Source organism: Dreissena polymorpha, chromosome 14, assembly GCF_020536995.1.
Source record: "Dreissena polymorpha isolate Duluth1 chromosome 14, UMN_Dpol_1.0, whole genome shotgun sequence".
Classification (NCBI taxonomy): Eukaryota; Metazoa; Mollusca; class Bivalvia; order Myida; family Dreissenidae; genus Dreissena; species Dreissena polymorpha.
This window is the reverse complement of record NC_068368.1, coordinates 1,043,406-1,059,456: the sequence shown is the minus strand read 5'-3', so window position 1 is coordinate 1,059,456 and position 16,051 is coordinate 1,043,406. Positions and strand designations below refer to the sequence as shown.

The window sequence follows — 16,051 nt, the reverse complement described above, 5'->3', positions numbered from 1 at the left end:
GATGACGTTGCCAGCTCCTGCGTGAAACTGGACGCTGACGTAACACGTGATAATGTGGCATGTTCGACTATAGGGCATGCACTGGTTGACACGATGGACACTTATACCGCGTGGAACTATTTTTCAACAATAGTTGAGTTCATGTACCATAAAGTCGAATGCATCATGACCTACATTACAATAACAGCCGATCATTTGCAGACGACATTGACACACGAGAAGAAATCGTCAGAAATTTCGAATGACAACGCAGACAGTGTAAAACATGACGCCCACAACAAGCTCAGTGACATGCTCAATCAGGATTTCAAATTTTCTGTCGATAACCTTCTAAGCGACTTTCTGCCAGCGGATGAAGACGCCACAGTTCAACCCGAAGGGGGTGAAGTTGTTTTCGAGTATCCCAAGATGGAACACATCAAACCAGTCAAGGTTGGACATGAACAAAGCGTCGACATCGGCGATGAAACCTCTGTAAAGGTAATAACGTTGTCGGTGAATCCACCAATATTTGAAATTCCCGATTTCCTGTCGAATGATGACTACGACTACATTATTGATGAATCGAACAAACACGTTCTGCACACGATTCGCTGGTTTGCTACAGTAAACAACACAGTTTTGAACAAAGAGCAAAGAATATCTAACCAAACAGACGTGCTACCGAGCAAAGAAAATGTCGCGTTTTTGACAAAGTTGCAGAAGAGGGCGGCCGGACTTCTTGGAGTGCCTGTTAAAGTTATCAAGTACAGTCAGCCGTTGGTTGTTGGACAATACTGGCCCGGAGGGTTTTACCACTCTCATCTGGATTCTAATATTGTGAATGCAGACAAGCCATGTTGCTTCCACACGAATTGCTCTGTCGTAAATGGTAAAGAACTTGAAGATACGCACTGCTGCAATAAGTGCCGCATGGCTACGATGATGTATTACCTTAACAACGTCGAAGAAGGGGGCAAGACCGCGTTCCCGTTTGCCGACAAAAGCCTGCCTGATATGAATCGATCTATGCAAGATCAACAATGGCATAATTAAACAAAGAATTGCGAGCAGGCTTCAGTAAAAGTGAAGCCTCAAAAGGGCAAAGCTATCCTTTGGTACAATCATTTTCTGGACAAAAGAGGATACCTCGGTGCGGTTAATACACGCAGCTACCACGGTGGATGCAATGTTAAGAAAGGCGTCAAGTGGGTTGGTATACATTTGGTGCAAACGCCCCACTACCGACACCGTTTGCTGTCGAGCAAATTTGCTATAAGATTCGCTGATGTGTACTAAACCGATTCTTCCTACTCTCAGTATGCTTCGCCTACAGTGATACGTTGTGTGCCTCATCATGCGAAAATGGGTCTTATGCCATATGCTGCAAGCATAGCTCAAAACCAGCCAGCGTATTGGCCCAGTCAGGTCTACTAATGGAACCACGAAACTTGCGTGATTTTACAGCGCACAGAGTAGCTCTGGAGATACGTTGGTCGGATATCCCTTAAGACTCATGTTCGCATGACGCGGGTTTTATATGAGTTTCAGTGGTACTTGAAAGCAGCTAAAAGAAACACATGTCGTTTAAAGTAAAGGGCAACAAACGACTGCAAGAATTTTAAAGAAACGTTAACCTTTTGATACGATTTTTCTAGCGAAACCCAGCTTATTTTCTAATATTGAATGACGGATATACGGACAATATGAGGCGGAGAAAATCTAAATTATTGATATAAACATTTGCAATTATAGGTAACTTTTATTATAAAATGTGCTAACGCATTCTGGAGAAAAATTGTTTCACGATTGTTTGTGACCATATTTTCCATCAAAATGTTCGTCTCATTTCACTTTAAATTATAACATTATTGTCTAACTGTTCACATTGTATAAACATGCTTGTGCAGACTTTAACGACAAATGTGTCAAGTGAATTCATTCACAAACACACCCACACGCGACATGTCGGATTGAAAAACAACGATGTATCATTGGTGTGCTTTTTCAACTTTCGATACTATAATTTAAATTTGACCACGCATTTAACTTGATACCTTTGACGTAAAAAAGGTTGCAGTGACGAGTAAGCCCTATGATTTAAAGGGGTCTGTTCACAGATTTTGGCATGTATTGAAGTTTGTCATTAAAAAATGTTAACTTACGATCCAAAAAGCTCCAGTAAACAAACAAGAATACAATAAAGAAAAAAAAGGAACCTTCAACTGGGCTCGAACCACTGACCCCTGGAGTAAAAAACTATCGCTAGACCACTCGGCCATCCGTGCTCATACAATGAGTGATGTATTTAATACTTTATATAAGCAATCCTGGTAGTATAACAAAATATAACGACAACAACAAAACTCTCCAAATTATTCAATTTCGCCTTGCAATGCTTTATAATTTTCAGGTTTTTAAATCCTCAAAAGATGCATATAATGGATATTTTAGAGCATGGTAAATGTTCAGTATTACTGTATTCTCACAAATGTATAACTACAACGAAAATTTGCGAATCTGAAACATTTTTTTTATTTTGTCAATTTACCAAAACGTGCAAATGTCATTTTAATACGAAAATTATAGACAACGTTCAAGTAATAAGGTACAAAAGTAATTACAATGTACTTTTTATGCTGTTCCAGCATGATATAACGCCAACAGTGTCCACAACCATTAATTTCGAAAGGTTAATGTACAGTTTCTATAATTACATAGCGAATCATATCGAAGACGTTGCTATGTACATTAACTTTGATTATCAACATCTATAGCGATGCCAATAATGTGTTACCGAACATTGCTTAATGTCTTACACGATTTGAAGGACATCATGCATTTAAAAATATTCCAACAACACAAGAGTCAACAAAAACTTGTATATTTCGGGTTGCAGTAACAGTATTTTAAGCTAAACACAACAGAAAAAGTTGCAATTTTCACACTTAGCTCCAAAACTATGAAAATCATTATGCATTAATTTTATATAAGAATTTAAAGACTTCTAAATCGTGCCATATTTAATTAGTTATCCACATACATTAAACCAACTGCCTGCTGTTTGAAAGTAAAGGATGGACAAAATGTGATATTAAGGACAGAACAAGATATGTGTTTGTCAGAAACACTATCTCCCTTTTTACGCCGCTTTGAAGCTATATATTTGACCTTTGACCTTGAAGGATGACCTTGACCTTTCACCACTCAGAATGTGCAGCTCCATGAGATACACATGCATGCCAAACATCAAGTTGCTATCTTCAATATTTCAAAAGTTATTGCAAATGTTAAAGTTGGCGCACACAAACAAGCAAACACACAAACAAACCAACAGACAGGGCAAAAACAATATGTCCCCCACTATAGTGGTGGGGGACATAAAAATAAAACTTTCAACAGTATGAGGTCTTAACTCGCATTGTAATTTGTAAAACCCTACATACATGATGTATGAATGTTCCTATAATGCATAAAATACAAGGCCACTATCATACTAATGTTACAGTTAATTTTAAGCCATTGGTAAAATATTAAGTCATTATGCATAAATAAAACAGGATGAAATGAAATTTAAAAGCAAGACCAAACTTAATACCCCAAAACATGGTGTAGGTACAAATCATGAAAAACATTGTACTTATTTATACCTTTGATAATGTACAAACAGCGAAAATACCTACTTACGTAGTAAAATAAGCAAACCATTTGATAATAAGTCGAAGCTATAACAATAATAATGTAAAACCACACTTAACAATAAATAGCTTATGGTGGCAAGCTTAACCCTTTCCCACTCAGAAGCAAAGTGAAAATGGCTTTTGCAACCAGCATAAAACCAGAACAGCTTGCGAATGAGTTTTATCACTGTATAAGCCCAGTCATGAGAAAATGGGTCTTATGCCACATGTGGTCAGCATTGTTCCAGACCAGCATGCGCACAATACTGGTCTGGAGCTACCCTGTTCACTATGAAATCAGAAACAGTTTCACATGATTTGGGTCATATCTTCCTATAATACTGATTGTATAATTGACCTTCGTGTTTACATACATAAACCCTGATAAAATAGTTACAATTACTACCGAGGATGTGTCAATCATTCAACAAATGTATAAAATAGCAGGTACCATTCAAAAAATGAGCCCCGCTCAGTGTAAAAGGGGTTTAATACATGTGCGTAAAAAGTCGTTCCAGATTAGCCTGTGCAGTCCGCAGAGTCTAATCAGGAACGACACGTTCCGCCTAAACTTGATTTTTTGCTAAGAAGAGACTTTCTTGAAACGAAATTTATCATAAAGGCGGAAAGTGTCGTCTCTGATTAGACAGTTCAGATTGCACAGGTAAATCTGGGACGACACTTTATGCACATGCATTCAACCCCTTTTTCACAGAGCACGGCCCAAATGTTTATAATAATTTAAAAGTCTTGTACTTGTTCTACTCTAGTTTGAGCCTTGGGTAAACATAAATTAAAAACAATGTGTGACCACATATTTGAAACAATTGGAACTTATAATGCTAAGACACAAACTTCTTAAATACACATACTCATACAATAAGACATGTATATGAACCGTGCTCTGTGAAAAAGTGGTTTAATGCATGGGCGTAAAGTGTCGTCCCAGATTAGCCTGTGCAGTTCGCACAAGCAAATGAGGGACAACACTTTCCGCAAAAACTTGATTTTTGCTAAGGAAAGACTTTCTTGAAACAAAAAATATCATAAAAGCTTAAAGTGTCATCCCATATTAGCCTGTGCTGACTGCACATGCTAATCCGGGACAACACCTTACACACATTCCCTTTTCACAAAGCGCGGCTCATAAAAATGATGATAAAAGGGCCACAATGTACACCTATTGAAGCAATATGCAACAATGACAAATGCAAAATCACACAATCAAAAAGCAAAAGCGCTTGAAAATCATTCTGAATATCATTATACACTTTTCTCACACAATTAATTTTCAATCAACAGCAGTTTCCATTGCATGGTTTAATACATGCATAAGACAAATACCAGGAGACTTAATATATCTTTAATTAAAATAGTTCTCTAAAAAACAAATATACAAGTAATTCATTACTCTTTCTACAATTTTTCATTAAAACTCACCACATTCAGTTGCTAATTTTGCAAAAACAACTTAAAAAATAAAATAAAAGCAAAACCATTATGCTGTTAACTTGCAGTCTTAAATTATCATAACATATAAAATAGTTCAAGTTTGAAAAATAACAATCCTTTTACAGAGCAGAAAATTAGTTACCAGAATTTCAGTTAAACGTTCCAGGTTTTTCAAGCTTTTTCAGATATTATTTTTTATATTTAACTCACCTAAATACCCATGTAAAACAGATATGTCCTTATATTTGTTTTGCATTTACATCATACAGTGCCTACCCCAAAAATTACACAAACAGGTTATTAAGCATAATGGATCTAAGACTCACTCCTCAAGTACCTGACTCTAAAATATAATTGATAAATTGGACGGTTATATGTATGACCCTGCTTGTAACTGGTAATATGTTTACAAAAATATGTTTTATTTTAACAACGTATGTGACATAAAATATCATGATGAAATTAGTACACTTGAAAAAGCACTAATATTGAACCTACAGATGAAATGCAAATGATATTACAGCGAAAATGTTTGTCTTATATATTCATGTATATCGGAAAAGTGTGATACAAAACCATTTAATGGATTTTTTATTTTTATTTTGGAAAACTGTTTTGAAAAATCTTAAAGTGGTTGTGTTATGTATTTGTATCGTGCATCTCAATCGCATTTCCCCCAGCGTTACGTAGTCTATTTGAGAACGTGCCTCAATATTAACGCATTTATGCCTAGTGGATCATCTGGTTCTACGCTGTATGCCAAGGCCTTTTTTCCAGACGCATAAATGGGTTAAACTGTGTCACTCATCGGACGGCGGACGGTTTCGGTTTTGTCCAGTCTTGCCGTAGCCTGGAGATCGGACACATCGGCCGGCGACCGGATTATTTGTGACTGAGGCAATAGTCATGTAACAGCCAAGCGTCTTAAACCATTCTAATTGACAACGGTAATTATGGATCAACTTTTATCCACATGCACTCGGCATTTGTTGCTACCCCCCCCCCCCCTCGCCTGCTGCTCCCCCCTCCCAAAACACTTAAAATTGTCCAGTTGTTATACAAAATTTAAAAACAACAAGAGTTAGTCAAATTTCAACAAACTTTTGCTTTTGATAATAGACAATTTTGAGGGCTTTTGGAGGGAAGTGTGCAGCTGGGGGGGGGGAGGGGGGGGGAACTAATGCCGAGTGCTTGTGCTTATAACGAGTTAATACTTTTGCACACGTCCCTGCCCAATATAACGATATAAGACTTTTACACACGTCCCTGTCCAATATAACCTGAATTGATTAATAAATATTACTTGACTTGACTTGACTTGTGTTAAGGCTTTTGCACACGCCCCTGCCAAATACTCATCGTATGCTCTCATGTTTGCTGCTCATCAGTATCTAAAGGTCGAAAATGAAGCCTTTTAAACTTGAATCTAGTAAGAACGGTCTTTACTAAAATTTAACAACAAATGTGACAAAAAGTATTTAAATGGTAAAGGGTTAAAAAAAGTATGTCCAAATTGTCACACAATTCGTATAAATGGTTCCCGTGTTCCGCGTAACCAGCATCGGGCCGTATAAATGGTTCCCGTGTCCCGCGTAACCAGCATCGGGCCGTATAGATGGTTCCTTCATTCCGCGTAACCAACATCGGGCCGTATAGATGGTTCCTACGTTCCGCGTAACCAGCATCGGGCCGTATAAATGGTTCCCTCGTCCCGCGTTACCAGCATCGGGCCGTATAAATGGCTCCCGTGTCCCGCGTAACCAGCATCGGGCCGTATAGATGGTTCCCGTGTCCCGCGTAACCAGCATCGGGCCGTAAAGATGGTTATCTCGTCTCGCGTAACCAGCATCGGGCGGTAAAAATGGTTTCCGTGTCCCGCGTAACCAGAATCGGGCCGTAAAGATGGTTCCCGTGTCCCGCGTAACCAGCATCGGGCCGTATAAATGGTTCCCGTGTCCAGCGTAACCAACATCGGTCCGTAGAAATGGTTCCCGTGTCCCGCGTAACCAGCATCGGGCCGTATAGATGGTTCCCGTGTCCAGTGTAACCAGCATCGGGACGTATAAATGGTTCCCGTGTCCCGCGTAACCAGCATCGGGTCGGATAGATGGTACCCTCGTACCGCGTAACCAGCATCGAAGTCGTATAAATGGTTCTCGTTTCGCACGTAACCAGCATCGGGCCGTATAGATGGTTCCCGTGTCCCGCGTAACCAGCATCGGGCCGTATAGATGGTTCCCGTGTCCCGTGTAACTTGCATTGGGCAAACGTTTCCCATAATATGCTCATTTTACATCTACACCACGGTGCCTATACCACGTGACTTTTTAGGATCTGTGTTGGGATAATAAAGCGCGACCCAGTTAAAAAAAAATTATGATGTCTTTTTAAATATTTCACCATTTTTAATGGGATAAAGTGGAGAGCTCGCTCATTCGTGAGAGTTTTATATTGGTATCATGATCTTTTTTGTTAAAAGTATTTTTTCAGTAAAGTGCAACCGCGCGTTTGTAATATAAAGTCCCCACACTAATCCGACATTTTTCTTACCGTTCAAACGCGCGGTTGCACTTTACTGGAAAAAATAACTTTTTTTTTTTTTTTAAAGATCATGATACCTATAACAAACTTTCACGAATAAGCGGGCTCTCAACTTTATCCCATTAAAAATGGTGAAATATTAAAAAAAAAACATCATAAAAACATGCTTACTGGGTCGCGCTTTATTCTCCCAACACAGATCCGAAAAAGTCACGTGGTATAGGCACCGTGTACACGTGACCCCCAAAAGATCACGAGAGGATTTTGCATCCTAGCATAAATTGCTATGAAATTATGTATACCGGTTCCGCATCATTTGTAGGTTATTCTTCCGAACTCTCTAGCAGACGCAAATGTTATTCTAAGGCAAAACAAAATCAAGTTCGAATGCAAAAAAAGCATATTCACACGGTTATGATTTTTTATGCTCACACAGTGGCTATAATTGTATTTTGTTTTCGTATATTGATACATTTAAACTGAAATGGTCGATGATATCAAGATTTTTAGAAAATGTAACGTTCTGTATCGTTCGGATTCAAACTACGAACAATACATTCCTGGCATCACGAGCGTTTAACCAATTTATGCCTAGTGAACTCTCCCATCCTGCTTAATTGGATCAATTTATTGCCAAAATTAGGGATGTCTGGTATATTTATTTCTATATTAAGAATATTTCTTACAGAAATTTCTTTAAGCAAACAGCGTAGACCCAGTTGAGACGCCGCATAGACCCAGATGAGACGCCGCATCATCTGGGTCTTCGCTGTTTGCCAATGCCTTTTTTCTATACGCTAGGCATCAATGGGTTAAAATTAAACCATGTTTTATATGCGCGACATTTGGGATAATCGTATTTTAGTTTCGTATGCTTACATCGGCATTCGGATACAAAGTATTCAGCACAACCACATTTAAATTCGAAAATGTATTAACACTGCAATAGTTATTAAAATACAAAAAAGTACTATGTCTTAACTATTTCAATAGTTTGACTGTTCAAAGCTGATGACGGAAAATCGCCAAATACCTCGATTTCCTCGTGCACACTTTCAGTGCGCCTAAGCGATCATTGCATTGCATTATGGGAAAAAAAATCTTCTAATTCGTAAACAATTCCAAAATATAATCGTTTTGCTGGTTTGCATGTGCTGCGTTGTCGTAAAGCGTGCATTTTGAATCAGGAACGTGGACAATTAGGAAAGAATTTCAGTCAAGTATATCCAAGTTCCATCCTATACAGCCGAGATAACCCATTTTATTGACCACAGTTGTTAAATATCAACATTTATTTCCCTGCAATAATTAGTATTGAAAAGCGGAAACGCTTTTAAAAATCTCTCCCCAATGCGTTAAAAAATTACCTGGGGCATAATAGTATGTACATGTACATTCATGGTCATCCTCGTTAACAGATATTTTGACACGTACTCAATGCAATAGCCAATAACATTTAAGCAGTCAATAAATGTCGGTTCTAATTTCCCCGAACGAATATATGTATTTCCGCAATCGGTTTAGCGAAATATGACAAGATATACGGTATGTTGTTTTTATGCATTTATACATTATTTTTTATTACGTGTGCAATAAGTTGTACGAAAGTGCTGAAAATACAATGTATCAATTCGTAATTAAAGGAAAATAAAATATTAGTTTTACTCGAAGCTATAAAGCCAACGTCTATAACTTTACATGTTAATGTCTTCCGCGCGTTTTCATCAAAAGCTGATGCACATTTTAATTACATGTATTTAAACGGCATTGTTGACTCCATTTAAAAAATTGCACACGTACAATATTTTTTAAATATTTATTTAAGTCAGGAATGTAATTTTAATTGTATGAAAATAATGCACATATTCATTGTAATCATATGATTTTTGTAAATGGTCAGTCTGATAAATTCCGTGAAAAAATCCAATGACGTACACTGTTAATAAGACAGTGGTTTCTATAGCTAGTTTCTACAGCTATAGTATCTCAAAAAGAAAACTTTATATTATCTAATGTGGTCGTTTTTCAATTACAGTTTGAAATAGATTGCGATTAAATTAATCTAAATGGGCAAAATAGCCCTTACTCCTTTATATTATTTCCTTGTTGATCATAGATGTTAAAAAGATTTTAACTCTATACATTGTGTATTGTTAATTTATATGGGCCTTGCTCTGTGAAAAAGGGGGTTTAATGCATGTGCGTAAATTGTCGCCCCAGCAGTCCGCACAGGTTAATCAGGGACGAAACTTTCCGCTTTTATGATATTTTTCGTTTAAAGAAAGTAAAATTCAGTTTAGGCTGAAAGATCGTCCCTGATAATCTGGGACGACACTTAACGCACATGCATTAAACCCCCTTTTCACGGAGCACGGCTCATATATATATATATATATATATATATATATATATATATATATATATATATATATATATATATATATATATATATATATATATATATAATTTTAATAGGAGCAAGTCACTGAACAGAACAGTTCTTTATTCGTTGTCACAGGTTACAAAACAGTACACACTTATGAAAAATGAATCTATGTATTACAGATTATTCATAATAATCATTTAAAAATATACAACAAAAAGAAGAAATACATAATTTGATTTCATGCTGCAGATGAGAACCACTGGAAAGTCTGGTCGACTACAGGCAGTACTCGTCATACTGATATTTCTCATGTACTCCACGCAAGAGGGACATTGTGACGATGACGTTGCCAGCTCCTGCGTGAAACTGGACGCTGACGTAACACGTGATAATGTAGGGCATGCACTGGTTGACTCGATGGACACTAATACCTCTTGGAACTATTTTTCAACAATAGTTGAGTTCATGAACAATAAAGTCGAATGCATCATGACCTACATTACAATAACAGCCGATCATTTGCAGACGACATTGACACACGAGAAACAATCGTCAGAAATTTCGGATGACAACGCAGACAGTGTAAAACATGACGCCCACAACAAGTTCAGTGACATGCTCAATCAGGATTTCAAATTTTCTGTCGATAAGCTTCTAAGCGACTTCCTGCCAGCGGATGAAGACGCCACAGTTCAACCCGAAGGAGGTGAAGTTGTTTTCGAGTATCCGAAGATGGAACAGATCAAACCAGTCAAGGTTGGACATGAACAAAGCGTCAACATCGGCGATGAAACCTCTGTAAAGGTAATAACGTTGTCGGTGAATCCACCACTATTTGAAATTCCTGATTTCATGTCGAATGAAGACAGCGACTACATAATTGAGGCTTCGAACGAGAAGGGTCTGCACACGAGCCGTGTGTTTGCGACAGGAAACGAGACACGTTCGAACAGCGACTATGATAAAGGAAGAGTAAGTAATTCTACACTCATACTAGAGAGCAAAGAAAATGTCGCGTTTTTGACAAAGTTGCAGAAAAGGGCAGCGGGACTTCTTCGAGTGCCTGTTGAAGTTATCCGGTACAGTCAGCCGTTGGCAGTTGGGCAATACTATCCTGGAGGGTTTTACCACTCTCACATGGATTCTAACATAGCGGATGCAGACAAGCCATGTTGCTTTCAAACGACATGTCCTTATATAAATGGAACCGAACGTGAACATTTGGAGTGCTGTCAAATGTGCCGCATGGCTACGTTGTTGTATTACCTTGATAACGTCGAAGAAGGGGGCGAGACCGCGTTCCCGTTTGCCGACAAAAGCCTGCCTGATATGATTCGATCTATGCAAGATCAACAATGGCACAATTTAACCAAGAATTGCGAGCAAGCTGCAGTTAGAGTGAAGCCTCAAAAAGGCAAAGCTATTCTTTGGTACAATCATTTTCTGGACAAACGAGGATATCTGGGTGCAGTAAATAAACGCGGCTACCACGGCGGATGTAATGTTAAGAAAGGTGTTAAGTGGATAGCTACGCATTGGATTCAATATCCCAAATACGAACATCGTCTGCTGCCGAGTAAATATTTTATGAAATCCGCTGTTTAAATAAATATATTTTTGATTTTTAAATGCGTCATCTGTGTGTGCTAAATGCAAGTAATGAACATGTCTAACGCCTTTAAATCGTACGAAGAATGCTGTTATGTGCATATCAGTAGTTCGGATGTAAGGCAAAGCAGTTAATTAATGTTTCTTTGCTCAGACCCCGCCGAAAAGGTTTTATAACGCCCGCCTTAATTTTCTATGGCTGGCAAAAAATGTAAAAGAATACTCTTTTTTCATACACCGAATGGAAAATAACCGCCGTAACGCGACAAACTCATTGTGCAGTATAATCTACCATATAAAACGGTAGAGACAGCATTTAAAAATGAAATCCTTCCATATTATGGTAGGATTTCTAGTTTGTCATTGAGTCGTGTTCTGAGAAAACTGGGAATAATGCATGTGCGTAAAGTGTCGTCCCAGATTAGCCTGTGCAGTCCACACAGGCTAATCAGGGACGACACTTTCCGCTTTTATGACATTTTTCGTTTAAATAAAGTATCTTCTTAGCAAAAATCCAATTTAGGCGGAAAGTGTCGTCCCTGATTAGCCTGTGCGGACTGCACAGGCTAATCTGGGACGACACTTTACGCACATGCATTCAGACCTGTTTTCTCAGAACGTGACTCAAATGATTTTTGTTTTATGTTGATCCATGTTATGGTCACTATAATTGAACAGTTGTGTATGGTTAACATTCTACATTGAATACAATCAAATAAAGATTTATAATAATAATGTTAAATACACTAATATTTGTATCGACCTTGATTATGAGCATGGTGTTAAAGATGGCCGGGATAGGATACGCTCGGAAATGCTGGGAACTATAATATTGTCATAGTTAAAATTCTAGGAAGTCATGGTTTAAAGGGACCTTTCACGTTTTGGTAAATTGATAACATAATGTAACAAAAATGTTTCAGATTCGCACATTTTCGTTGTAGTTATGATATTTGTGAGGAATCAGAAACAGTTTCACATGATTTTGGTCATATCTTCCTATAATACTGATTGTATAATTGACCTTAGTGTTTACATACATAAACCCTGATAAAATAGTTACAATTACTACCGAGGATGTGTCAATCATTCAAGAAATGTATAAAATAGCAGGTACCATTAAAAAAAATAGCCCCGCTCAGTGAACAGGGGGTTTAATGCATGTGCGTAAAAAGTCGTTCCAGATTAGCCTGTGCAGTCCGCAGAGTCTAATCAGGAACGACACGTTCCGCCTAAACTTGATTTTTGCTAAGAAGAGACTTTCTTGAAACGAAATTTATCATAAAGGCGGAAAGTGTCGTCTCTGATTAGACAGTTCAGACTGCACAGGCTAATCTGGGACGACACTTTACGCCCATGCATTAAACCACTTTTTCACAGAGCACGGTTCATATACATGTCTTATTGTATGAGTATGTGTATTTAAGAAGTTTGTGTCTTAGCATTAGAAGTTCCAATCGTTTCAAATATGTGGTCATACATTGTTTTTAACTTTTGTTAACCAAGGCTCAAACAAGAGTAGAACAAGTACAAGACTTAAAAATAATTTTAAACATTTGGGCCGTGCAGACTGCCCAGGCTAATCTGGGACAACACTTTACGCATATGCATTAAAACCCCTTTTCACAGAGCACGGTTTAATGTTAAATTAATTAGACAAGGAGATTAATTAATCAAAGAGCAAATAATGGAACAATATATTTTTGAAGCAAATGTGATGGCTCAATGAGGCTCAAACATTAAACACTTTATTTAGCTTGATTTTGTCATATTTCAGGTTATTTCAAGTGATAAATGAAATTTCCCAATTGATAGTTTGGCAGACAGAATATTAAGTCAAACAAATACATCTGATTTTAATATAATGGGACATCAGAGCAAGAAAGCCATATCCAAGTATATGAGTATGTATGACATACCTTTGTTCTGAACTCGACATCTGCGATATCCTTCAGGTTTGTCTTCACATTGTAGTAGGCTCCCCACTCAACTGAGTCCAGCATACGGACACTTCTACTTGTTACTCCCGAACAATCAATCCTGACTATGATTGGGAGACACCCACCTGATAATCACACATTCGCAAAACAATGGAGATCGAGGAATAGTTAAATTTATCTAAAAACTGCGAACATGCGGCGTTAAGAATTAAGCCTAAGAAAGGAACAATCATACTTTGGTACAATCACTTTCTGGACCGACGGGGATACCTTAGTGCAGTGGATCAAAGAAGCTACCATGGGGGATGCGATGTGAAAAAGGGCATCAAATATATTGCTACGAATTGAGTGCAGACGCCATTCTATCGGTATCGACTGCTGCCAAGCAAATATTTAAAGAAATAATTCAGTTTGGAATCAAATAAGATGAGTGGATAAAATATAACCCCATGCAAGCCGGTCACCATTGCAAAAGCACTAATATTGAACCTACAGATGAAATGCAAATGATATTACAGCGAAAATGTTTGTTTTATATATTCATGTATATTGGAAAGTGTGATAAAAAATCATTTAATGGATTTAACATTTTTATTTTGGAAAACTGTTTTTAAAAATCTTAAAGTGGCTGTGTTATGTATTTGTATCGTGCATCTCAATCGCATTTCTCCCAGCGCTACGTAGTCTGTTTGAGAACGTGCCTCAATATTAACGCATTTATGCCTAGTGGACTCTCCCATCCTTCTAAATTGGATTAATTTATTTCCAAAATTTGGGTTGTCTAGTATATTTATTTCTATATTGAGAATATTTCTTACAGAAATTCATTTAAGCAAACAGCGCAGACCATGATGAGACGCCGCATAATGCGGCGTCTCATCTGGGTCTACGCTGTTTGTCAATGCCTTTTTTTTCTAGACGCTAGGCATAAATGGGTTAAACTGTTTCACTCATCGGACGGCGGACTGTTTCGATGTGTCCAGACTTGCCGATGCCTGGAGATCGGACACATCGGTCGGCGACCGGATTATTTGTGACCGAGGCAATAGTCATGTAACAGCCAAGCGTCTTAAACCATTCTAATTTACAACTGTAATTATGGATAAACTTTTAACCACATGCACTCGGCATTAGTTGCTAAGCCCTCCCCCCCCCCCTTCGCCTGCTGCTCCCCCCTCCCACAACCCTTAAAATTGTCCAGTTGTTATACAAAATTTAAAAACAACAAAAGTTAGTTAAATTTCAACAAACTTTTGCTTTTGATAATAGACAATTTTGAGGGCTTTTAGAGGGGAGTGTGCAGCTGGGGGGGGGGGGGAGCAACTAATGCCGAGTGCCTGTGCTTATAACGAGTTAATACTTTTGCACACGTCCCTGCCCAATATAACGATATAAGACTTTTACACACGTCCCTATCCAATATAACCCGAATTGATAAATAAATATTACTTGACTTGACGTGTGTTAAGGCTTTTGCACACGCCCCTGCCAAATACTCATCGTATGTTCTCATGTTTGCTGCTCATCAGTATCTAAAGGTCGGAAATGAAGCCTTTTAAACTCGAATCTAGTAAGAACGGTCTTTACTAAAATTTAACTTTAAAAGAGACAACAAATGTGTCAAAAAGTATCTAAATGGTAAAGGGATAAAAAAGTATGTCCAAATTGTCACACAATTCGTATAAATGGTTCCCGTGTCCCGCGTAACCAGAATCGGGCCGTATAAATGGTTCCCGTGTCCCGCGTTACCAGCATCGGGTGTATAGATGGTTACCGCGTCCCGCGTAACCAGCATCGGGCCGTATAGATGGTTTCCGTGTCCCGTGCAACTTGCATTGGGCAAACGTTTCCTATAATATGTTCATTTTCCCTCTACACCACGGTGCCTATACCACATGACTTTTTAAGATCTGTGTTGAGAGAATAAAGCGCGACCCAGTTAACATTTTTATGTTTAATATTTCACCATTTTTAATGGAATAAAGTGGAGAGCCCGCTCATTCGTGAGAGTTTTCTATTGGTATCATGATCTTATTTGTTAAAAGTATTTTTTCAGTAAAGTGCAACCGCGCGTTTGTAATAAATAAAGTCCCCACACTGATCCGACATTTTTCGAACCGTTCAAACGCGCGGTTGCACTTTACTGGAAAAATACTTTTTTTAGAGATCATAATACCTATAACAAACTCTCACGAATGAGCGGGCTCTCAACTTTATCCCATTAAAAATGGTGAAATATTTAAAAAGACATCATAAAAACATGTTAATTGGGTCGCGCTTTATTCTCCCAACAGAGATCCGAAAAAGTCACGTGGTATAGGCACCGTGTACACGTGACCCCCAAAAGATCACGAGACGATTTTGCATCCTAGCATAAATTGCTATGAAAGCATGTATACCGGTTCCGCATCATTTGTAGGTTATTCTTCCGAACTCTCTAGCAGACGCAAATGTTATTCTAAGGA

The 16,051-nt window shown here is 38.1% G+C and overlaps 1 protein-coding gene across 3 annotated transcripts in view; it reads right to left on the bottom strand.

Moving 5' to 3' along the window:
• The window catches only part of LOC127858991 (formimidoyltransferase-cyclodeaminase-like), a 79,441-nt gene that overhangs the window by 16,996 nt on the left and 46,394 nt on the right, over positions 1-16,051 (bottom strand). Inside the window, exon 15 of one of the 3 annotated variants that reach the window (XR_008039222.1) lies at positions 4,772-4,839. The exons of the other annotated variants lie outside the window; for them this stretch is intronic. The gene's annotated coding sequence lies outside the window, so the exon portion shown is untranslated. The remainder of the gene's footprint in view (positions 1-4,771; positions 4,840-16,051) is intronic. 3 annotated transcript variants of the gene reach the window in all.